This window comes from Oxyura jamaicensis, chromosome 9, assembly GCF_011077185.1.
Source record: "Oxyura jamaicensis isolate SHBP4307 breed ruddy duck chromosome 9, BPBGC_Ojam_1.0, whole genome shotgun sequence".
Classification (NCBI taxonomy): Eukaryota; Metazoa; Chordata; class Aves; order Anseriformes; family Anatidae; genus Oxyura; species Oxyura jamaicensis.
In genome coordinates, this window is record NC_048901.1 from 15,395,424 (window position 1) to 15,418,938 (window position 23,515).

The 23,515-nt window shown below is 47.0% G+C and overlaps 1 protein-coding gene across 5 annotated transcripts in view; it reads right to left on the minus strand.

The window, feature by feature from the left end:
* The window catches only part of LPP (LIM domain containing preferred translocation partner in lipoma), a 312,873-nt gene that overhangs the window by 247,740 nt on the left and 41,618 nt on the right, over positions 1-23,515 (minus strand). For all 5 annotated transcript variants that reach the window (XM_035334161.1, XM_035334162.1, XM_035334163.1 and 2 more), the window contains one exon: positions 18,243-18,342. The gene's annotated coding sequence lies outside the window, so the exon portion shown is untranslated. The remainder of the gene's footprint in view (positions 1-18,242; positions 18,343-23,515) is intronic.

Below are 23,515 nucleotides of genomic sequence, written 5' to 3' on the forward strand. Positions count from 1 at the left end.
TAAGTCGCACACATTTTGCACATGTCCCTCAGGCTCAAACTTGCAAGTTCCTTAGGAAACCTGGTCTTAAATGGGATTGTAAAACCAAAGGCAAGAGATTGCAGATAAAGGCAAAGACCACAAAGAGCCACAGGTGCATTTAGGTTGGAAGGGAGCTTTGGAGGTGCCCAACACAAAGGTTCCCAATACCCCAATTTCCAGAGGATAGTTTTCTTAAACTAAGACATACTTAGAGAAACTGAGCATCCAAAAGTGATTAGTCACACAAAAACATAGGCTAGACTCTCTTCATTTCATTTCTTATCACTCCAGCCTGGAAAGTTTTCATCAAGGCCATAATATAACCCGTTCCAGAAGAACAATTAGGGGGCATTAGACAGCCAGTTGTAACTCTTAGTATTAAAAGGCCTTGCTACTTAGCAGTATGTGCTGTGCCTTTAAAAGTTTCCAAAAATGACGGTCTTTTTTTGTGCATGCTGGAATATTCAAGAGCATTTCATATCTATTCTCATATCAAGAAAAGAGCAATTAGATCAATAACGAAACAGGAGTGCTCCCTTTTACTTTCTGTGGTTTGCAAAGAGGTTCGTGTTTCTGTGTGAGCACAGCTCTTGTTTTAGTGATGTGAAAGTGTGGTTTGTGCGATACCCAGTTTCTTCTAATATTTGAGTTTCTGTTGTTATCTACCTACAATTTACAGTAAAGTATCTTTTATTCTCACACCCCCCAATCTCAAAACTAGACCGATTTTCCCAACAACAAGATTTTATTACCCCGTGTAGACCTTTGACAAATACTGGAAAGCTTGCCGACAACACGCTCCTCGGTAATCCAGCATGAGTTCACAGAAGGCATCAGCATTACCATGCCTATCTATGCATGAGCCTGTGTGTACAGACATGTGAAGAAGAAAATGCCTTTCACTGGGGAAAAGGACTGATTCTGAGTTTGGGAAAACAACCAGAGTTGGGTTGCAATCCATGCCAGGGGTCCCGGGGCTCTCCACACAGTGGGTGAAGATCACTGAGCAACATTTGAACCTCTGTTTACATGTCACTGTTGTGCTATTTGCTACCATTAGATTATTATTTTCAAAAGTAATCAAAATATTTAGAACTGGTTTTGTTTTTTTGTCTTGTTTTCATTTTTGTGTTGTTGTTGTTTTTTTGTCCCTGCTGCAGAGCATGAATCTAATTCTTCTAATTTAAACAAAAATTTCTTAAGAACTCTCTTGAATTGGAAGGACACTGCCAGTACTGCAGATGGGTAATCTGCTGGCTCCAGCATCAAACAAAACCATGCCATTTATAGCATTTTGACTCTCTATACAACAGATGACAGCACAGATATTTGAGCCAGAAAAGTTCGTTTTCCAGATAGCTGTTTACAGCCACGTGCTCCTCTCCAGAATTCTCGACTGTGCCGTTTCTGTGGCTCTCAGAGAAATATGCCTTTGTCAAATATGCTGAAGGTCCCAAAGAGAGACTTCACCTTCTGCTACAAAACAAACATCAATCCGACAGCAGAAATAGTCCGTATTCTGCTTGTTTTGATATCTCTGCAGAAGAAGAGAAAATCGCCAGGAGCAATCTTTTCAGCCCTATGGCAAGCCTTCTGACGAGCTCTGCAGTCTGAACCTGCAGGGTTCGCTAAGGAGACTCCATTTCTCAGCGTTGCACATCTCAGGACTAGCCTAGGAGCTTGTACACAAACATTTGTAACGGTCAGAATATTGCCGTGCCCTCTCTGGCACTGATTTAACTCCGTGGCCTAGCAGTGCATTACCTCCAGCTGCTTCAGCTAGGATTAGCTCAGGAGGCCAGGGCACAATTGTCCAAGCTCCTCAGTGCATCTTGCACCCACCCAGGCAGGACTGGATTTTGGCCAGCCTGCATAAACCCTGGTGGGATTAGCCAATGTTCAAGAGGTTCCTTTATGGGATAGGTAAGAAGGTGAAGAGCTGCCATGTAAAAAGGGACGTGGCGGGTGTGTACACTCCCCAAGGAGGCACATCCCTCCACCCATTACAGCCAGTAACAGAGATGTCTAAGAGCACACAGCAAAAGCCACTACAGCCAAGGCCTTGGAAATTAAAGTGGCAAATATACCACTTACACCATGCAGTGAATTGATCTGATTCTGTGTTCAAACATGCCCAAAAGGACTTGCTGGGAAGAGAAGTGCAGAGGGGAACTGTAAGAATATTGCTTACTTGGTTCTAGGCTAGAGCAGAACTGCCAAAACTCTCCGGTTTCATTCCTTTGGATTCCCTGTGAATAGCCCCAGAGCCTGGGAAATGGCAGTAGCCAGATCTGCACATACACGGGGCACTTTAAAACTTGCATTTCGACTGTTTGGGCAGTGCTCAATAAAACCAAGACACGACGCACCCTGCCCAGTGAGGTGTTGTCACCGCGGGCAGCTGTAACCCAGAACACGCTGTTGGATCAAACGTTTGAATTAAGGGTAGGCACTAACCCAAAAGTAATCTCATAAATCCATGTTGTAGTAGATCACAGTGACCACGGAGCTCAAGCATGCCAAGTTTAAAGGGCACTTGGTTTTCCCACTGCTACCTCCATGCAGGAGGCATGACCATGCCCAGCTTCCAAGCCCCTCCAGACACCGAGCTTGCTCTAAATTCAATGAGATTGCATATATTGCAAAGAATGAGCCCACAAAGACAGACCTGATACAGTAAACAGCCCAGGGGAACAGCTTTGTTTCGATGCAAGCTCCCTGCACACCTTAGCAGAGCCATCAGCTGGCCCGTCCCTCACCAGAACACCAGAAAAGGGCTCGCGCTGCTGCTGCAGCTTAACCCCGTGCTGAGAACGGCTCCAAACATCTCGATGGAAACTAACGTGAGACTGAAACTTCTGCTGAAGTCATCCCACTCTCTACTGGGAAGCGGGACCTACCTCTAACCAACCACCTCTTTATCAAAACAGACTCCGGCCTGCAACGCAGCACCTCCTCGTGCCCCGACCTGGGCACGGGGCCACCAGCACGTGGCAGGAAAGGCAAGCTCACCAACCACCGGACACCACCTGATGACCTGAGCAGGATTTGGACCACTGCAGATGGGGTGAAAAGTTTTCCTCCCATCCTCCAGTCCCTGCCGAGTGCCTGCACACCTTCGCCCCCCTCCCAGCGACAGCAGCGCCTGGCGTCAGCTCACAGCGACCTTGGTGGGAACGATAACTCTTGCCTCTCTAAGCAAGAATTTGGAAGACCAACTTTTATTGGACAGATATGTCTGCCTGAGATTTGTGATGGGATACAGAGCACGCTACAGTATGTGACCTGGAGAAATATTGCCATCAGCTAACTACAGCACTGATTTCTCTCTTCCCTGTCCTTCATTAGCCTCAGAAGCTGGCCTTGCCAGCAGCAGTCATGCAAGCTGAGACAACAAAGCACTTTAATGATGAGCCCCATCGTGTTCTGTATTAATTACCGTATCTGGTAGTAAACTGTTGGTTATAAATTGTATTTTGATAAGCTGTCCTTTCTCTGACAAGCCAGTTCTAATGCTTAAGGTTGCACTCAGTCCTCAGGTAATACCCCAGGAGCCCTCACTGCACCCAACACTGAGCCAAAATGACCTTCAGGAGGCTGGTGTGGGGCCCCTTCTCCTACACACCCCAAGCTAAGGCTATCATCCCACTACACTGAGTGCTTTACAGGCCAGCTCCAAAAGCTGAGGTGCCAAAAACAGCAGCAAGGGTCCTTCAAAGGTGCCCCAGCACTGCTCTGGGCAAGGGCAGGGACCAAGGCAAAAGCAAGTGCCGGGTTCAGCAGCAGAGCCCTTGCTGAGCTCCTTCCTCCAAGCAGCACTTTGGGGTGAAGCCGCAGCTAAAGCCTGTGGCACTTGTTCCCAAAAGCTAAAAAATAAAAAATTAGAATTAAATTAAATTAAATAAAAGATGAGTAAACTGCAGCCTATTGCCTTTGATAGCTCTTTGACAAAAAAGCATTCCTCCTGCAAGGTTCTGCCTTTTTGTGTAGTGGATGGTAAGTGGATGCCTCTATTTTGTGCTCTGTAGTTGAGTGCAATACAAGGAGAGCACGCTCATGTACACGGAAAACAATTTTCCAGAAATGCTGCAGTATTACAATGTTCTGCAAGATAGAATAGCAGGGTAGTAATCTCCAGAATATCTCAGAAATCAGAAGAGAGAAGAATTTCTTTTACCTGGGATTGAAATTGTCAACTAGAACTCTTGTTCTAAAACATCACATTCTTCTTTCCTTATTTTGCTTCCGTTTAATTCGGTGACATTTAGCTAGCAGAACAGCTGCTAACAAAGGTCTCCGAGAGGTGGAATTCCATTTTCTATATAAAGAAAAGTGTTTTGGAGGAAACTGCAATTTGACAAAAATATGTATTTAGTAAAATACATTTTAAGAAGTGGGAAATACATTGCTTTCTGTTGGTTTTTTGTGTTTGTTTGTTTGTTTTTTTTTATGGCAGCAAAAGATGCACTGCAGCTCATGAAAAGGATCCCCAGTCATAGGAGCGAAGACAAAGAATTATTCTGGAACACGAATCCAGGAAAACAAGGAGAAGGGAGGTGCCCATTCAGAAACTTTGTCCTCGATGCCGGAGAGGGATGTGAAGCCCTGTGGCATCCCTGCAAGTTACAAATTAGAACCGCTTGCAGCAGTCCAGGTTTTGGTCTGGTTCTTACCCCACTGGTGGCAGATGGCGCGTGCTATTCTTAAATCTTTATTTCCAGCTTGTAACAGTAATTGTATGAAAACTTCTGCCCTTGGACAACATCACTATCTTTATTTTGGGAAAAAGCAGAAGCAGCCTTGTAGTTGAATAACTTTCCTATTTTAACAATTACAAATAAATAAATAAACCTAACATACTTCTCCTAATTGGAACCACACAGAAAATAGGATATGGATGTATTAGTTAAAGGTCAATGCACATTTAGCCACCTCTTTCGAAACTGACAATATTCTCGTGACAGCCATAAAAGCTGCTTTGAATTTTAGTTCCCTAGAAAGTAAATATAAGGAATCCCAAAGCCGTAACCACAAGTGCCACAACTCTTAACACTGATGTCATACCCAGCTTAATGTGGACTGCAGCAGCCGGGATGGTAAAGCTTCAGCATCGCCTCCTCTATGGTATACGGGATGAAAACAGCAATTAGCCCTCAGCCGAGAGCCCGGGCATGTGCCGCAATGCCCTCATTTGGGGCAGCACTAACAGCAGGACGGGTTTTGTCCCCCAGCATTCAGCGTGGGGCACGGCGGGGCTGGTGGCACCACTTACGGCATCTGTGAGAGCCGAGGAGCTCAGGCTGCCATCCATTTCATTTCCTTTCGCAACTGTTCCTTCTAGCTCCAACTACAAAGCAAAATGTTGTTTTCTTTAGGAACCGGTTTACTTTAATTCGCGCCAATTTGTTTTTGTATCAATTAGCCAGGGCAAAGGGGTTGCCTTTCAGAGCCCTTTCTGGTACATCAGACGTACGGGGACGCTGTAATTAAAAGATGTCAGGCACGGTCTCTCCCGACGCATTGATTTCTTACTACTTAGGAAACACTTGGGGAGAGCACAATCACCCCTGCCTGTCAGGGGTCCTCATAAAATCCATAGGCCTGGATTTACAGAAACTGCTAATCACTTTGGATGCTGAGAAGGGGTAAGGCGCAATCTGATTTGGGGAAGCAAAGGAAATCTCTTATTAATTCTAATGCTGTCGCATACTTCAAAGGCAGCTTACGGGGCTGCAGAGCCGGCCAGCCAGAACACTTCCAGAGTAAGGGGCCAGCAAGAAAAAACCCTCCAGGACCCCAGTCCAGAGCCGCATCGAGGGAGACGTGAACACGCTCCCTAAGCCCGGAGCACCTGCACCCTGCGGCGCCCATTTGATTGAAAACAGCCCGTTCCTACCCACCACAGGAGAGCAATCCCAGTTTTAAAGGAAAATCCCCTTTCTTTGCTTTGCTGGGTGATGCCCAGTCTCTTTGGAGAATGGCACCTTGCCAGGGCAGCACGTTTCAACACAGGAGGGCAGAGGGAGGAAAGGTTCTCCAGGAAAGGCAACAAACCAATTATTTCAAACTTATTTCAAACTTATTCAAACTTATTTCAAACCAATACCAGTGGCAAATTGTGACAGCTCTCTCTGTACAAGCAAGTAGTCAGAACACAACCCTCTTCAGTGTCTACCTTAAAAACACTGCCCTGTGCAGGCATCAAGGCAACTCAGAGACCTGGTCTGGGACACAGAGAGGTGTTTGGCGGAGAAGTGAAGGAAGCAAAGCCTGGTCTGAAGCAATCCCACCTACCAGAGGTCCTGCACCACCACCCGCCCAAGTACACTTCTACCAGCAGCCCAACTTCTGCAGCCAGCACTTAGCGAGTGCCCTTCCCACTGGAAACCTTACTGTTTAGATTTCCACAATGATAACCCACTACAAAAGGAAAAACACTAGAGGAGGACACCCAAGAGTTTCCAGCCAGAACACAACACGCCTTCAGCGAGGCCTTTGATTTCCACAGGCACACACTGAAGTTGTTCTTCACAACAAAGAACAGCCCGGCTGTTGCATAACTAACCTTAGGCTGCGTTAGATAAGTCATGCCTTCTCACAGATCAACTGACCTTAAATAATGTCCCCAGTGTATTCAGAGCCAATGGGTTTCTCTTTTAGAGCTCAACTGACAGGTCTTCTCTCCTTCCAGCTATTTCTTCAGAAAGGCACACAAAGAAGGTTTCAAGAGAAATCTCATGCTTACTGTTCCAAGAGCAGCTTTGCAGGCCAAAACCGAAGCACAAGATCTCAGCTCCAGATTCACATCTCCCTTTGAAGGCTTCTTCCACGCTTCGTTTCAACAGAGCAAGTGAGAGCTTTCGCAGGACTGAATGGGGATTGAGGAGGAAGACAACTGGAAAACCCAGGATACGTCGGGAGATTTTGCTGCAGCTCCGCCACTGAATTGAGGCAGAACCAAACCAGGCAGGCACGCCGATGAAGCCCCGCTTTGTACTCGGGGCAAGGCAAAACAAAGGCCTGGTGATGAGGGGCTCTCGCTTGTCATGCAAGGGTCAGCAGCAAAGGCAAATTCCACCGTGGCATTTCCGTTCTGTCGCCCAACCCATTACTAGCAGCGGATACAGCTGGGTCTTTCATTGCTTATCCAAAAATGCCATTTATCATAGCTGTGCAGCATCACCCCGCTGCCACGTCTCACCCAGGAGGTGGGAAATCCATCCCCACCCCGAGCTGAAGCCACAGCGTGCTGGCACAAGACCACACTGCAGCTGCATGGCAGCAGAGCCTGGTCATTCCCACCACGGTGATGTAAAAGAGCAGATCTGTTGTTTTTTTTTACATCATTTCTGCATTGTTTCTGGGTGCAAGATGATGTGGTAGCTCTGCAGTAGAAGCATTGGGAGATGAGATAGAGACGGCGTGAAAGCTGACAAGCGCGGCTCTGCACCGCTCCTGGAAAGTTGTTTCGTTGCCCAAGCCGACGTCTGTGCATTCCCCACTGGTGGGAGCAATGTTTTAGAAGTGAAATGTTCTGCAAAGCAGGGCGATAATCCTTCGGGAATGCAAGTGCCAAAACAACTGGCCAGTGAACCTGCAGCGAAGGCAGAGGCACTAAAAGCCTGGCTATTTTCTGACACCGGTTAAGTTGTCATACATCCTCCACTTGAGCAACAGTTTTCCCATGTATAAGCCAGGGCCGTTAAGGCTTCCCTTCGTGCTGCACATCACTCCACTCATTCAGCTAGTGCTTGATGGGAGCTTTGGTACCAGGGCAGACGGAACACACAGCCAGCAACTCCCAAACCCCTTCCCATGGAGAGCTTGAGGACAGGAGCCCTGCCTCACCTCTTGCGATCAGCCAGACCAGACTTCATCGATAAAGCTCTGCCATACAAAGCAGCCACGCTATTTCCTGTATCAGCCATCATCACCTCTCGCTGTAACTGCAAGAACCCAAATTTGCAGGGATTGTTTGTGCCAGACAGCTCCACGGCCACAGAGGAGCTTTCTAGTAAACCGAGCCCTGAATGCTAAGCAAAGGGCTTACAGAGCTGAGTTACTGGAATCTATTCCTTCTGCATTAGTCAGCATATATGAATACATCCTCTTGCTTCATTAAATTTTAATTGGAGTACATGTGAATAGGTTTTACTGGTTACTTTACCAAAGGGAGCCTGAGTACAAGGTGTTCACATGAAAAGCTAGAAAGCAGCATCTTTTCTAACTTTTCTTTCCAGCTTTTTAAAGATCCATTGTTGATTTCTTCAGGTCAGTTAACATTTTGGGGCTGCTGCAGAGAACCATGAAAAACAGCCACAAAGTGCAAATAAAGTACTTTGGAGGGAAACCGGACACAGATCATTAACCCTGTGTTCCTCGTTATTATCCTGACAAAAATTAAATGCAAAATCCCCGAGCAGCTGTTGCCTTAGCTAGTTGATGGGTAGTGCTAAGCACAATGATTGCTTTGCTGCTCTGGGTCATGCATGTTTGGGCTGGACTGTCTGGAGTGTCATTATTTTAAGCGTCCTTAGGTACTCTGAAACCACAACAGATTTGAACCTATAAAGAAATCCTACTTGTAAACTTTGAGATTTCCTTGGTAATTGCCTTCTCTTGTACTTGAACACAGATGTTTGTTTGTTCACACACACTTTTCTTTAGCATAGGGAGACTTTGCATGTACTTGCTTGCCTACCTAGAACAGGACAACCATCTCCAGAGCTCCTTCCTTATAAAAATGCAGGCTGTTTGACCAGATTCTCAAGCCCATAAAATCCACATGGTCAGCTGAGCTTGAATCGACTTACAGCGGTTTACACCAGCTGAAAATCTACCAGCAGAACAACTCCACTGCCTTCCCCTTCTTCTGCGCTCCAGCCTGCAAGAGGCACCGCTGGGGATGGGGCTTCAGCATCCGACCGCATGAGAAACAAAAGGCGGCTGTGTTGTTCTGCCCGGCACTGTTTGCTAAGTGATTCAGAAAAAAAAAAAGAAAGAAATGGCAGCAATTTAAAACCACAACAAAGAACTTACCGGACTACTCCTGCACACTTGCTTAGAAATGTATATTCTGGAGGGTGATACGTTCTGGCAGTCTGGGACTCTGACACACTTTCTATGGCAATGTCCTAATATTAGAAAAATCTGGTCATAAGCTAAAAATGTTACAAAAATAGCATAGGATCATAAGTTACCAGCTGAGTCAGAACGCGATCTGCTACTTGACTTTTATACTATTTTATTCTTTTGGGATAAAAAAACAGGCACATCACACTTTTTTTTTTAAACAGTTTGTTTCTGCCACTGCTTGTGAAGGAGAATGAGCCTTTGTAGGAGAGAATTTCGTGTGTGCTACACAGAAAAGTCACCCAAAATGGCAGAAATCAATCTGCAAAGGAGCAAAGGACACAGATCCACTCACATACCATAGCCATGTGTCGGGAAGTCTTTCACCAAGAACACAGGTCCTTTTTGTGCAAGGTCTACAGGGCAGGAGGCTGCCTCTTGCTTGGGGATGTATAAGGAGTCCTCAGTAAGAGCTCTCTGCTCAGGGATCACAACAGGATTGTACCTGGCAGTACAGTGGCATAAATACCAAGAATCTTACGCATTAAATACAGCCTTCACCATAAAAGCATTTCATTTGCATGCTGTACTTGTAAATCATTGGTAAATAATTAACAGACAGTATGAGCCTGTAACAGAACTGAGTCGCAGGTGTTGGCTAAGGAAAAATGCTATAAATGGATATGTCATAGTAATAAGCAGCCTGTTCACCTGTTAGATGCAGAAATTAATTACACAATTTAGTTTTCATAAATTAACCCCTGACACCCGGAGCCTTACTAGAAAGCACAGCCATATTCTTCCTCTGTTGTTTATGACCATTAATTTTCCTCCCTTCACAGATCTGACAGATACTCAATGAAGAAACCACGACCGTCGCCCTGTCTGCAAGGCTCCTGTTTGCTGGGGAGACCTCGCTGCCAGTTCGGGGACCCAGCGAAGGGAAGGGGTGGTGGGAGCCAGGGAGCCCTGCCCTGCAGTCCCTGAGGGAGCTGCTGGCCTTGCTGGCTGCAGCAGCCACAAGGGATTAGAAGATGAGCAACCAAACACAGCCGAAAAGGAGACCCCCCTCTTTCCTCATCTCTTCAATTCCTTGCTCCTTCCTGACACTGTTCGTGGTCTACATACAGGCTGTGTGTACATCACCGGAGCTCGGCGCAGAGCTGTTCCAGGTGAAGCTGTCGGGCCGAGCACAGCACCATGCAGCTCAGCCCTCCACTGGGCCTGGAGGCACTCAGGCAATGATGTAACTTCCCAGCTCTGAAACTGCCAAGCTTTTTGCATGCTTGGGCATCCTCTGCAGTGCACTTCCCTGTGAACTTCCCTAAGCCCCCTTGATGGATGGAGATGGGGAGCTCTTCCTCCCCCACAGCAGGGTGGCCAGCAGCTCTCTCCAGCAGCCAAGCTCCAGGAGTCGCTTCTGCTGTACACGCTTCCCTGAACAGCCATTTCCAGGCCTGCTTTCTGCAAATGTGGCCTAGGAGATTTTCCTACGTGAAGGCAGAGGAGCAAAAAGCAGACGATGAATCAGGAAACCTCCTGTCAGGTGTCATGCCGCGAGGAGGAGCAGAACGCAGCTCCGCTATCAGACTTCTCCATGCTCCGTAAAACACCGACGACGTTCAACATCACAACATTTCAGCCCGAAACACACAGCTGCTTGAAGAGCAACATGCAGAAGCCTGCTAAAATGATGAGGGAAGGATGACTCGTCAGAGAAAAGCAGATGACTAAAAAGTTATTCAATCCAAAACAGTGCACTCAGGGAAGTAAATTGTCAATGCCTTACAATTGTTAGCAACATATCCCTCGGAAAACATGCTGATCCTGGCTCATCTGCAGCTCTGCCTGCAAACAAAACCTAAAAAAGACTTTTTCTAACAACAACTTCAGAATGTTTAAGCTCATTTCACCATGTTTGTTTTGGTTTTGAATACAGTAATACACAAGCAATGAATTATTGATTTCCCCCCCCCAAAGTGCAGCTCCCATAAGCTTAAAAGTAAATGGGAGTGCTTTGCTTCCTGGGGTATGTAACTGGAACATTTTTCTAGCACCTAATAAAACATTGTTTGGTTGATACTAACCATTAAAATATGTGTTTCAAGTCATGTAATGTTCCCTGTGAAATTTGCCTTTTTGCTCCATGAAAAAAGGGCACTGAAAGGAATCCTGCAGCCATAAGGATCTCACTTATTTCATGGAAGTATCATTTTAAAAGCCCCACAACATGATCAAAGCATTGTCGAGAACAGATGTTCCAGGCTTTACAAATTCCAGCGTAAGTATTTTTATGACATTTATCACTGCTAAATTCTTTTAGCCAGCCTTTTCCTGCAAGAAGCATGCGTGCACTTCCATCCTCGAAGGAGACGTGTCAATGCATGGCGTCAGCTGCTGACCCCATCTCTCCCAGCACCCCTCAGGGGGGAATTTGGTGCAGTACCTGTGCACTGGAGTGCCTAGACTCTGGTCCTGGGCTGACTGCTCATAAGAAACCTCTCTCAAAAAGCTCATTGTTCCACTCCCTTGACACCACACTACAACCACCTAAGCCCTCCATAAGCCTTCTTCTCGTTGGCCAAGGCACATGCCTCCATCCCTGGTGATGACACCACCACTGCCATGACCAGCCCCAACAACCTCATCTAACTTTGAAGCTAGTTCTGCTTTGAGCTAGGGGCTGTACAAGAGTCCTGCCAGCTCTTTCCTACCAAAGCTGTAAAAGGATTGCAGATCTCTGGTGGGTGCTACATGAAAATGCCCTCAATCACATCAATACCCCAAGAAAGCACCTCCCCTGGTACCCCAGCTCTTCCTACAGATGTGGGAGCCCTCTGCACGTGCACAGCACCTAGAAGGGAGCTTCCCTTGCCAGGGGGCAGCAGGCACACAGCACTACTGAGCTACAAGGCTAGGTGCAAGCAGGTGATGCTCAGGGAGCTAACGTGTCAGACACTACTAAAGCCGGACAAGCAGAGCCAGAAGAGGCAATAGTAGAGACCTGCAGGGCTGCACAGGAACATGTTTCAACTGCAATCCAAATCACAGCCAAGTTTCCCCTGTGACTGAAGTTCCCTGGAAGTTTAGCTCTCCACAGCTGGTTTCTGTATATTCTATCTTCTTCCCAGGAACATCACCAAGCCCGCTGGTTGCTGAGGAAGTCTAAACATTGTGCAGTACTTGGCAGTTTTGTGAGAGTGAGCTATGTACCAACACAAAACTCCCAACTACCCAGGAGTCTGAAATACACAGTTTCTCTCCATGCCTGAAGAATAACATGGGTTTTTGTACCCCTCAAAGAAAAGGGATCTGAAACAACCAACTCCTTTGAAATCTCACATATTCACAGACGAGGGTGTTTGTGAAGAAGACCCCACAAGCACATCACTTCTCTAATATGTGCCCAGTTTAGTTTCACCTGTTTCCATGTGCTCCCTTCTCAATTCCTACAACCTGCTTGCACATCCTGTTTCACTATGAACATGAGCTTCTGCCCAGGGCAGCGCTGCCTTCACTTCTCCTCGTGGGGTGAGCGGTGATAACAGTCAAACTGGGAGCAAAAATAAAAAACAGACACGTTTACCCCTCGTTTACTGCAACAGCAAGCAGTGCTAGGTCCACCATCATCCCTCTAGTCAGAAGATGGAAGAGCAACTGAAAAAGCAGCACAAGCTAGGGGAGGTCTTCCAGAAGCAGGGAGGACAAGAAAAGGATGCCCAGAATATATGAGAGGAAAAGACCCCAGGCTTCAGTGACAGCGGGTGGGAATTTGGGGATGTTGGAGGCAAACAGAGGTCTGAGCAGAGAGAAGGACAACCAAGGGTGCCTGTCTGAGGAAGTCAGGCAGAAAACGGGAGGTGTGGAGGAGCCAGCTCCACACAGAGCGGTCTGAGAACACCCTCCAACAGCAAAGCGATCTGGGATGGAAAAGGCCACACATTTCACTTGAATAAATACCACAGCTCGCATGTCTCTGTCAGTTGCCACCCCACAGGACTGCAGAAGACTCATGTCTGCGTATACCCACCTAACCCAGAGCACCTAGAGCAGACATGAGTTGAGATGAAGCACTGTCTGCAGGAGGCTCCATCAACTCTTTCACAAAAAGACCAGGCCTCTGATTCCAGCAACGTGTGAGAAATTTGAGCCTCAAGAAACAATGGTTTCCAACAAGCGTTCTAAGGTCTGTCTCCCAATTCCTCAACTCCCAGAGCAGTCACGAAAGCAGCAGAACTGCACTGTCTGAAGTAGGCAGCTCCCCTGCATCCACCATGCACGGTGCCCACAGCCAACCACCTTCCTCTCACCAAATGTTTGACTTTGCCTTGCTGGACCTCTTCTTCTGAGGTCTTCTTTCATTGTTTAAACCTCAAATGTTGTTTTGTTCTGTTTTAATGAGGTACATTATGAGCTTATTTTGAATTTCACTGGTAAATTTACCCCCCCCAAATGCCTTTTGTTGCCAATTAAAATACACACACGAAAAGTTGCCACGCTGGCCGCAATGACTGTGTGCACACACACACGTGTGCACAGGCAGGTGCTTGCACCCAGACACGTGCACACTCACATCTCGTCTACAGATCCTCTGGAGAAGACCTGTTCCCCAGCATGTGCTCAAAGGGAGAAGAGAAACAGTGGGAGCACGCAGCACTGTCACGCAGCCACACCACGCTCCTCTGCTCCGGCCTCAGCAACAGCCAGCGCTGACAGCCACATCCCGTGTCCCCGTGGGTCCCATCCCATCCCTCCCATCTGTGGGCACGTCCCTGCATAACCTCCAGGTTGTGGCACTGGCAGGGAGTGAGGCTGGGCCACCTCCGGCCCTGCGCCGTGCCGCTGACACCAGCAGGCTCCTGACTACCCATAGTTGCTAGGCCAGCCCCGTCTGTCCTCCCTGGGGCAGAAATCTTGCTTTGAAAACCAACGCCAAGCCCCAGAGCCTCCAAAACCAAGCCCACCACCCACTCATGCACCCTTGGAAAGAGCATCGTCGCTGCCTGAGCAACCGTCATGGGACGTGTCTTCAGGCCCGGCACGTGGTGAGGGGACTTGAAAGGGCACTTGAGATGGTTCGAAGAGTCAGCAGGATTATTCTGCTGAGTTACGAACACGGCGAACGAACTCCAGACCTGAGGTTTTGTTTTCTCTTCCCATCCCAAGCGAACTTGCCGAGCATTTTTAAGAAACAGAAAAAAGGCTGCGACCAATTTTCAGGCCTTCTGATTCAGCTATTAAAAAAAAATCCTACATTAGTCCCCTCTTGTTTTTCCAAATAAAAATAATGTATAGCCCTAACTTGATAATAAATATGCTCAGAAGCTGTCCTTAAGTAAAAGCTTTTGATAACAAATTGCCTGTGCTAACTGCTATTTTACTGTTGAATTTTTTATTGTTGCTTAAGCACTGCAATTATGCTAATAAGACGGAGAGGATGGTACACTAAAGCATTGAATGTGACAGATATAATACTCAATAAAATGTTAATCTTACCTGAAAATTGGAATCAAACAGCCTTATTAGTATTTATGGATATGGCATCTTCAACATGTTTCTTAAGAGGAATACATGCAATGGATATTTTCAAAAATACCCTGCTATTTCTTATGCCTCCATACGATTTCATTCAAGGTGCCTATTACCCCTGCTGCTAACTTTCAATCCTTTTTAGAACGAAAAAAAGAAGCATTTTTGTGTTTGAGCCACAGAAAACTCCTGCACCACCAAATGTTTTTCCCCTCTGTGCCCTGAGGACAGGGACACCTCTCCTCAGCCCATGGCAGTGACCCCGGGGGGACACAGGGCTTGGAGGGTGCACAGCAAAAGCGTTGCTCTGCCACACTTTGTGGCCTCTTCTTCCGCTATTCCTAGCTTAACAGGCAAGGCAGCTGAGTCCAGCAAAGGGTTAATTCAGTGTCATTTACAAGCACTGGAGCTCTTGGATTTTAAGCTGGGAAGAAACGCTAATTTTTATTTTTGTTTCTAATTTTTTCAACTGACTCTGACGAGGAACCAGCCCCATCTGTTTGGCTGCAAGTTACAGCATTGCAGAGTTGGACCCAGAACTGCTGGGCTGTCGTAGAGGATTTGTCACTAAGGTGCCACATGACTTTCCACAAGTCGCATTGCATCTTTGCACAGTTATTTCACCACCCAGTCTAAGTCTGCTTTCTCAATTCAAGGCATAATTTCTTCAGGGAATGAGCCACCTTTCACCACATGTGCTTTTTTTGTCTCCCCTTCCTTCCCTCCTATTTATTTTTTTGCCAAACCTACGGATGAGATGCTCTCAGACCCAACCTAAGGCTCTGTTGCTGTGCCCTCACGTGCTCATCTTTGAAAGGAGGAATAAAATAACCTCAAAATAGCCACATGCTTCTGACATGAAGTGTATTTGCTTCCCTGATCAGGCTCTATAAACAGAGCATTTCGACACAGCGCACTGGTGTGGCTTTCAGACACTGCAGGTTAATGCTTAAATAACAGCCTGCTGCCTTGCAGCCTCACTCCTCCTGCTGCTCTCACCCAAAGAAGTTAATTCTGCTGACAGGACCGCAGAAACGTCGATAATACACCATTACACTTCCTGACAGACAAGCAAGGTTCTTGCCGCTGGATGCTGCCAGCCTCCTCCGAAGACAACTTTCGGTAGGAGCCCTCTAGGAACTGCTTCGATGAATATTCACGATGGGGAAAACCCAAGCGGCTGCCCACCAAAGCCTGCGATTCCCAAAGTGCTCTAAAAATCACAATGAGCTACCCACACTCCCTACTCACAATATGCTGGGACTTCAAGCCATGCCTGCAATGCACGCCAGCCTGCGCTCAGAGCAGGACGTTTGTTCTCAACTGCACGGAAGGAAACGGGACTGCTTTGTGGGACACGGCGCTCACAGCAGTTCCACAAACCTCGTCTGCAGGTAGAGGCAAGGAGCATAGCATTAGGAAAAAAAAAAAAAAAAAAAGAATTTTCAGTTGCAAAATCATCCCAATAAAGATACAGAATTGACTGAGCTTGCACCTTGGAGAGCTGGGAGATGCACCTCAGGGCTCCTCTGCCCCAGTTTTGCCCCAGCACGAGATGCCAGACTCCAGATCTTCAGGTCCAGCCAGCAAGTTCACCAGCTGCACGGCTGCCATGTGCTGCGAGGCTGCAAGGCAACCACTCCCATAAAGGTGGCAAGACTCATCTCTGCCACGTTAGGTGAGTCTTGTCATTATTTTCAACCCTGCAGGGAAATCTAAATTGGACCTTGGCATATTGTTTTCTTTTGCTAAGCAGCAACGTTTGAATGTTAACTCCGATCCTGACAGGCGTATTTATGGAGTATTCTTTGCAAATAATCTTACCCTGACCAGTCCAAAAGGTTAGAATCATAAAAAATAACAGCAACAACAAGAATAAAAAAGAACAAGGCTGGAAAACCATCAGTGCCATCGGCACAACCCCTCAACTTATTAGCCGTCCTTGCAATAAGGTGAACTGCAAGGTCGTAGATGTATTTGATTGATTGAGATCAAAAGATCAGGGGGCACACAGTAAATTGTATCTTTCCATGAATGCATTTTGCTTTCAAGATTTGGGCAGGTAGTTGCACAAATTTTAAAGCTCAAGAGGAAAAAAAGACATACAAAGGTGACTTCAGAGAAAGGCATCCCCTTATTTCTCTCTTGACACCATCTGCATTTCTTAGAGCTATTTGAAAGTTTCTTCCACGTTCCTGTACCCCTGGGACACAACAGCTTATCTCCGCTAAACAGAAGATGCTCACAAACAATAAGACTTCTGTAACTCTAGGGGAGACACCAGTATTTGCTAACATTAAGAATGAAAGGCAAACGTTAGAGAAACCAAATGAATCCCAAAGTCCAAAAGGAGACTGAAGAATTTCCCATTCATTTTCAGGTGTCCTCAGACACAGAAGACATACCACAGTGTCCTTCTTAGCTGCACAGGAAGATGAAGGACCCAAACCCTGCTCCTCTGGTGATGATCCCTCAGAGGTGTCGGGGCTGCCTGACCCCTGGCCAGGTTTGTCATCTGCAGCTCCTGGGGGAGCAAGGGAGAAGCGAGGGAACTAAAGGAGCAGCCATCCCTAGGACACAATCCAACACCCAGCTGGTGAGCTAGCATTTCTAAACACAGAAAAAGCTTGCTGTGTTCACTGTCAAGACAGGACAAAGAAACAGAAGAACAAGAAAAGAAATATGAAATTGCCATCTCGTCAGCCCTGGAAACAGAGAGGAAAAGCAATCATTTGGTTCCTGTGTTTGTGTCCCACGCTATTTATATTTTGCACAGTGCACCTCAATCTGTAGCATTGTCCTCTCACATCAGAGCAAATAGGTGAGAATGCCCACCTGAAATAAGAGCCTTAACAAGGATCACACAAGAGACCCAAACTTGCAAGAACTTGCTACAAAGGAACAAGAATTGACACAACCTCCTGTTTTTATCTCAAGGTTAGATTACATGCCAATAACCAAGGACTGAACTCCTTTTCCACGCGTTTGCACTTCACTCCAGAGGGACACCACCATTCAGTAACAAAGTCACTGAGCACAGCTATTGCCATAGATTCAAAGCTCATCATCAGACCAGGCGGCTCCTTCTGCACAGATATTTCTCTTTTTCTTTTCAATCTGCTGCACAGATAGCTTTCCTTTTTACCTTTTAAGTTTTGAGTAACGTTGTTAAGATAAGAATTACACTTTCTCCAATTTCTAACATTCAACAGGCTACAAGGACTCTCCAGAAGTCATCTAGTCCATCTCCCCACCACACCGAAGGATCTGTTCTCCTAAAGCACGTCTGATGGAGTTTTTCTAACTCACTCTTAAACCCTTCCAATGGCTGAAACTCCGCGAGCTCCTCAGGCAATCCATTCCAGTGCTCGGTTATTCTTAATGCGAGAGATCATTTACTAATGTCTCATCTAAATTTCTCCTGCTGCAACTTAAGCCTGTGATTTGTCTTATTTACAGTAAGTGGATTTACGGTTTGTTCCCTCTCTCCGCAACAAGTTCACTGCTGTCAAAATTTACGAACTGAGGCACCAGTGAGGCTTGCCCTTTCTTTGCCATTCTGCTTCTGCTCAGAGCAGGTTCTTAGTCTTGTGCCTCTGCATGTGTATTTCTTTCCTTACCCCGTGAGAACAGGCAGCTCGGATATCACAAGGCTGTTTCAGGAGAAGACGCTCACATCCAAAGGCTGATGCATTCAGGCACACCCAATTATAAAGGACTCTGAAAAAAAAAAAAACCACAAGAGGTTTGTTTTTAGGATGGTAGGCACAGGGTCCAGTAGTAAACCGACAGCTCTGAACTGCAACTTCTTCCACCCTGCTATTTAACATTCAAACAGATCTTCAAAAGCAACATCAATGACTGCAGATACATCATATGCCACCACTCCAACTTCGCCACATTTTCTCTGACAGCCACCATAAGGGTTTGATAAATCTTTGTTCCAGGAAACAAAGTGCACCACTGCCTTTGCACCAAGTCCTGCCAAGCTGTAAGCAGTACCCAGTACACATCAAAATCAGATGGCTCCGACTCCAGCACTGTGACAGAGGATAAACCTGAATATTGCCACTGGTGACTTTATTTTCAGCGTCATTGAAACCAACAGGGGCAAAACTTCCCATCCACTGTGAGATTTGAGTGTGAGTAATTATGGGATAGACCCAAAGGAGAAAAGTCAGATTTGATGAATTGCTGAATAACTTTTGTGTTCACAACGTATGTCCTACCTCTCAATCTTCTGGGTGCTCTAGCTAGCAAAAAGAAGCCTTTCTCCTGAGCACAAGGGTTTGGTGGTAAAGGAGGAAGAACAAAGAGAGGATTTATATGAGCAGCATTGGGAAACACGAGGGGAGAGTTCTGAATAGCAAGAGCATCCCAAATTTCAGGAGATAACAAGCAACAAGGGAAACCAGGGATAATACATTTGCTTTCTTACATTTGGGGGCTCTCAAAAAATGAGCACCACTTAGTAGCAATCAGCTTGCCACAGCAGTGGATCACTGTTCAGTGGATCACATTTTGCCTCCCACCCAGCCTAAATTCCTTTCTCCCCTTAACAGGGGCTGCTCTTGGCCTCAAAGTACCAAGCGGAGTACCAAAGGAGTATCCACTCCTTTTGCCATCTGCTGTGAAAACAAGGTGCCTGCTGCACATCTGGGGGTAGGAGTGCCAATGCAACATCTCAGTGCCTTCTCTCTTGCCCATACCACCCACCAACTACCCCTTTCAATATTGCACTTTGTCCATATCCAAATTTCCACTTGGGATTTTTTTTTTCCTTAATCCTTCTCAGCTGCCCTGGACTTTTGCTTCCCTTGATCATCTCTCTCTTACCAGCACAGCACTTAGAGCAAGCCCCACTGCTGTCAGCACAGGAAGGTGACACTCTCTCATTTAGCACAGATTTGATAACAGAAGTGGTGTTTCCAGGGATAAAGACAAATACCTGCACCAATAACGTCCCTACAATGCACAGTAGCTGCAAAGAACCAGCAATAAATGCCTCCCACTAAAACCGAAGAACTCAAAGTAACCTCAAAAACTTGTATGGCCAACTAATGAAAGAATTTAAATACGTGTCCATCCTTAGGAATGCAAGTAGCTTTGATGATTTCAACAGGACCATCTGTAGGATCAGATACATTACCTCCCGACATACCAGTGAGAGCTATGGGTGTTCAGCAAAGGATACAGATGTTGAGAGTGCTTCCACCAAGCAAACACAACCGTTTCCACGGCAGGATTGTGGCTGCTGAAACCCATGGAGTAGTATTGAATGGCAGCCCAGCACGGGGAGCCAAGAAGACTACCACACGCAACTGAAACTGCCAAGGGATTAAGCTTAGACCAAATGTAATTACACAAACTGGAACCTGGCCAGGGTACTGGCTGGTTTAAGAAAATTAAAAGAGGTGTTCAAAAGTTTCAGAGATAGAGTCCTTCTTCTGTTAATTATTTGGTGAGTCACTCGCTGAAGTCTCGGTACTCTGGGAGGCTGTCTGAAAAAGGGGAAAAAATGAGGCATAGACTTAAAAGGCATTAGAAGCGATTAGCAAAAGCCTTTGTTCTCCATGGCAATGCTCACTGCGCTGGTGCGCGAAAGCCTTTCATGTTCATGCTGAAAAGTGGCCTTCGTTTCTTTGATACTTCTGGGAGGAAGCGTTTAAGTTTACAAATATCCCACTGCCAGAAGCTGCAGACAACAGTCGAGGAACTTCTGCGTGTCCCAGCCGGGTCGCATCCAGCTCTCAGGCGGGCAGCGTCCCGTCTGCAGGGACGAATGCAAACAAGGGCGCAGGGAAGCTCATTTCGACCCCGAGAGAGGTTCACCCTTCTTGCTAGGGATGTACAGAAGCCAGGTGGCGTGGAAAACCAGGCTGCAGCAATGTGGGACAGTGGGCTCCTCACTTTCTTGCAGCTTTTGGAAGACAGGGTGCACGTAAGGTGTGCAATGGTAAGGAGACCAGAAAGGCTGCGTCATGGCCCGTACGGCCCTCCTGAACGGTAAGGGGGAAGTCACGTAGATCATTTTTTTTGCCAGGTATTTATTATTGCTCTGCTTTTTGTACTGAAATAAAGAAACACAGAGACTACATCCAGAAGAGATGAGCACTAACTGACTGACATGCTCTGTTCAATCTCGGATACTTGTACTACAACCTTAAAGAAAACACGGAGTTTTTTGGAGAAAAGAGAGTATAACTCTCAGTTTTGGCACTGAAAGTAGTAGATGTAGTAAATGCCGCTGCTACCTCTGCATGTGAAATTCATCATTAGAGCTACACTCATTACTGTCTTTGAAGCAGTTAGATTTGACAGTAAAAGCAGTGTGGAATTGGATACTAACCTCTTTGGGTAGTTTATTTGGTGAGCTGCTCAGCTGATGCACATTAAATACACCCATTTCTTGACTGATGTGAAAATAAGGGAAAGATTACACGGCAATCTTCCCAACAGGTGCCGTACACCACGCGTGTTGAGTGGCACGGTTTCCCCTGGAAGCGAAGGCAGGTGGACACACAGCCCAAGGCTCTGCCAGATTGATTTCGTGCACTTCCCCCAAAAAACAGCCAGGAAAAGGCAGGCGTTTCACAGCACAGAGCGGTGCAGTTTGTGAGAATGGCCTGCGCATAGATGGATGCAGCAGCTCCGCTCCCTTTGTAAGGAACAGACAAGGGGGACGCATCCAGGAGGGGACAAGTACTGCCATACACACCATGCCCCAGCCCAGCGGCACCTCGTCCTCCCTGCGGCAGCCCCACCAGGCAGGACCAGGGCCAGGGGTACGGGAAGAAGTCCCTCTGCTGTCTTGCAGGGGGGTGCAGAAGCCAGGGGCAAGCAACCACAGGAAAAGTGCAGTCTTTGCTGGCACTGTGCAAGCTGAGGCTCTTCCAGAATGTCCAAGGGTAGCCAAATGGTCTTCAAGACAGCAAAACCACACATGGCCCCGGTCCCTCATCTCTGACACTCCTCTGACAAGAGGGCTTCGTGCTGGCCACCAAAGGGACTGGATGGCCAACATGGCCAGAGTGCACACGTGGAGGTCTCCCTGCGACCACAGCAGTAATTAACCAACCCTGCTAATGGCCTCTGGTGCCCGGTACGAAGGACAGGGAAACGGCACGGGAAGCACTAATGCCAGGCAGCAAAAGATGGAATCGTGGCGGCTGTTCCTCAAATAAGAAATTTTTGCCTAGATTACTTATTATTTAAAAAAAAAAAAAAAAGTTTCAGCATGCAGGGACATCCTGTTCGCTGTATTAAATTAAAGGGATGATTCAAGAGGGAACAGCTTTCAGGAGGCAGAGGGGGAAAATCAATTTCAGGTTGCTACGGACAACTGGGCTGGTTCCTGTAAGACTAAATCTGATTCAGCTCCGTGAACCTGACGGCGAAACATTCCCTGAAATACATCGTGCGCACGCTCTCTAAATAAACAAATACAATCAAACATGAGCTCGTGTCACCTCCTGACTTCTTCCTGCTGAACTACGGACGTGCTCGAGCCCGCTAATTGCAGCGTGCCGGCCTGGAGCCTTGGCTCAGCGGTGACTTTCTGACTGCAAGTTCAACACCTCCCGCTGCCTTACAGCGAGAGATTCAGGGGCAGGGTGGCATTTGGCAAAACGAACCAGAGCAGAGCCAAAGTAGAAGCAGTGTCCTCCGTGTGAGCAGCTGACTGAGCACCTCGCAGGGAGGGATCGCTGGGGACAGCGCGGTGGCCACGATCTGATGGGGATCTTCTCCCCATACCCTACACCACGATCGTTTCCAACAGGCTTTAAGCACCATGCCCTCGCCCTGCAGCAAAGCAGGAGCAACAATCGTGCTCCACAAGCCTCTGGTCCCGAGCTGGCAGGGAAGCGGCTTTGTTCCTACAGCCCCGCAGCACCCTGCTGCAAGGCAGCCGGTCCCGGGGCAGGACACCAGCACGGCGGGGGGAGAGCTGGATGCTGGGCTCCAAACCCCTGCTCGGAGGGGCTGGAGCAGAGGAGCTGAGGTTCCTGCTTTTGCACCAGGAGCTGTTAGGCGACCAAATAAATCCATCTTGATCAATCCCTCCATCAAGTCAACAGGAAACATTCCCATCCTACGGTACCATGAGTCTTAATTTTATGGAGCAGCTGATGTTTTTCCAATGCAAGGTACCATTAAAATATAGGATTTTATTAGCAAAATCAATGATGTGTGCTGAGGCTGTCCCTCATGGCTTTTAAAAAACATCTATGAATAATTATAAAACTGATAGCAACAGAGAACATTGTGCAATTACTGCAGCTGTTTTACAGGATTCTCTAATAATGATGGCCCCTACTTCTGGTAAGACACCTTACGGCAGTACCACAAAAAATATAAATAAGTAAAAAGCAGCAAAAGCTCAGCATTCCCCTGCACTTAGAGGGTGCAAACATGTTGCCTGCTTTGTGTTTATTGAATTTTTTTTTTACTTTTTTTTTTTTTTTTTCCCAGCAAGAAGAAAACATTCTGGAAACCAAAACATCACAACACTTACGGAAATATTTACCAGTCGCCTGCCCGGTTCTCCTGCTCCACCAGTTCCAATGTTTTGTTGCTTTAGAAAAACAAGCAGGGGAGATTATTCCCTTTTAAACCTAGCAGAAATGGAAGCAGCAAAGGCAGGCTGTGGCCCTGCAGCAGCCACAGAAGTCACAACGCTCCATAGCCACGCACGCAGTTCTGGTGACCTGCAGCACCTGAAAGCCCTCCCCAAGCAAGGCTCCTCCAGTGTCCCCAGGGGCTGAGTCCCAGGTACTGCAAAGTGCTCAACAACGCACTTAGGTGGAGGGGAGCCAAAAAGTGACAGCTGTCAGTTCTACTCCAAATGGTTTTGCTTTGCACCCTACACATTTGCAAGAGCCCAGGGTACACA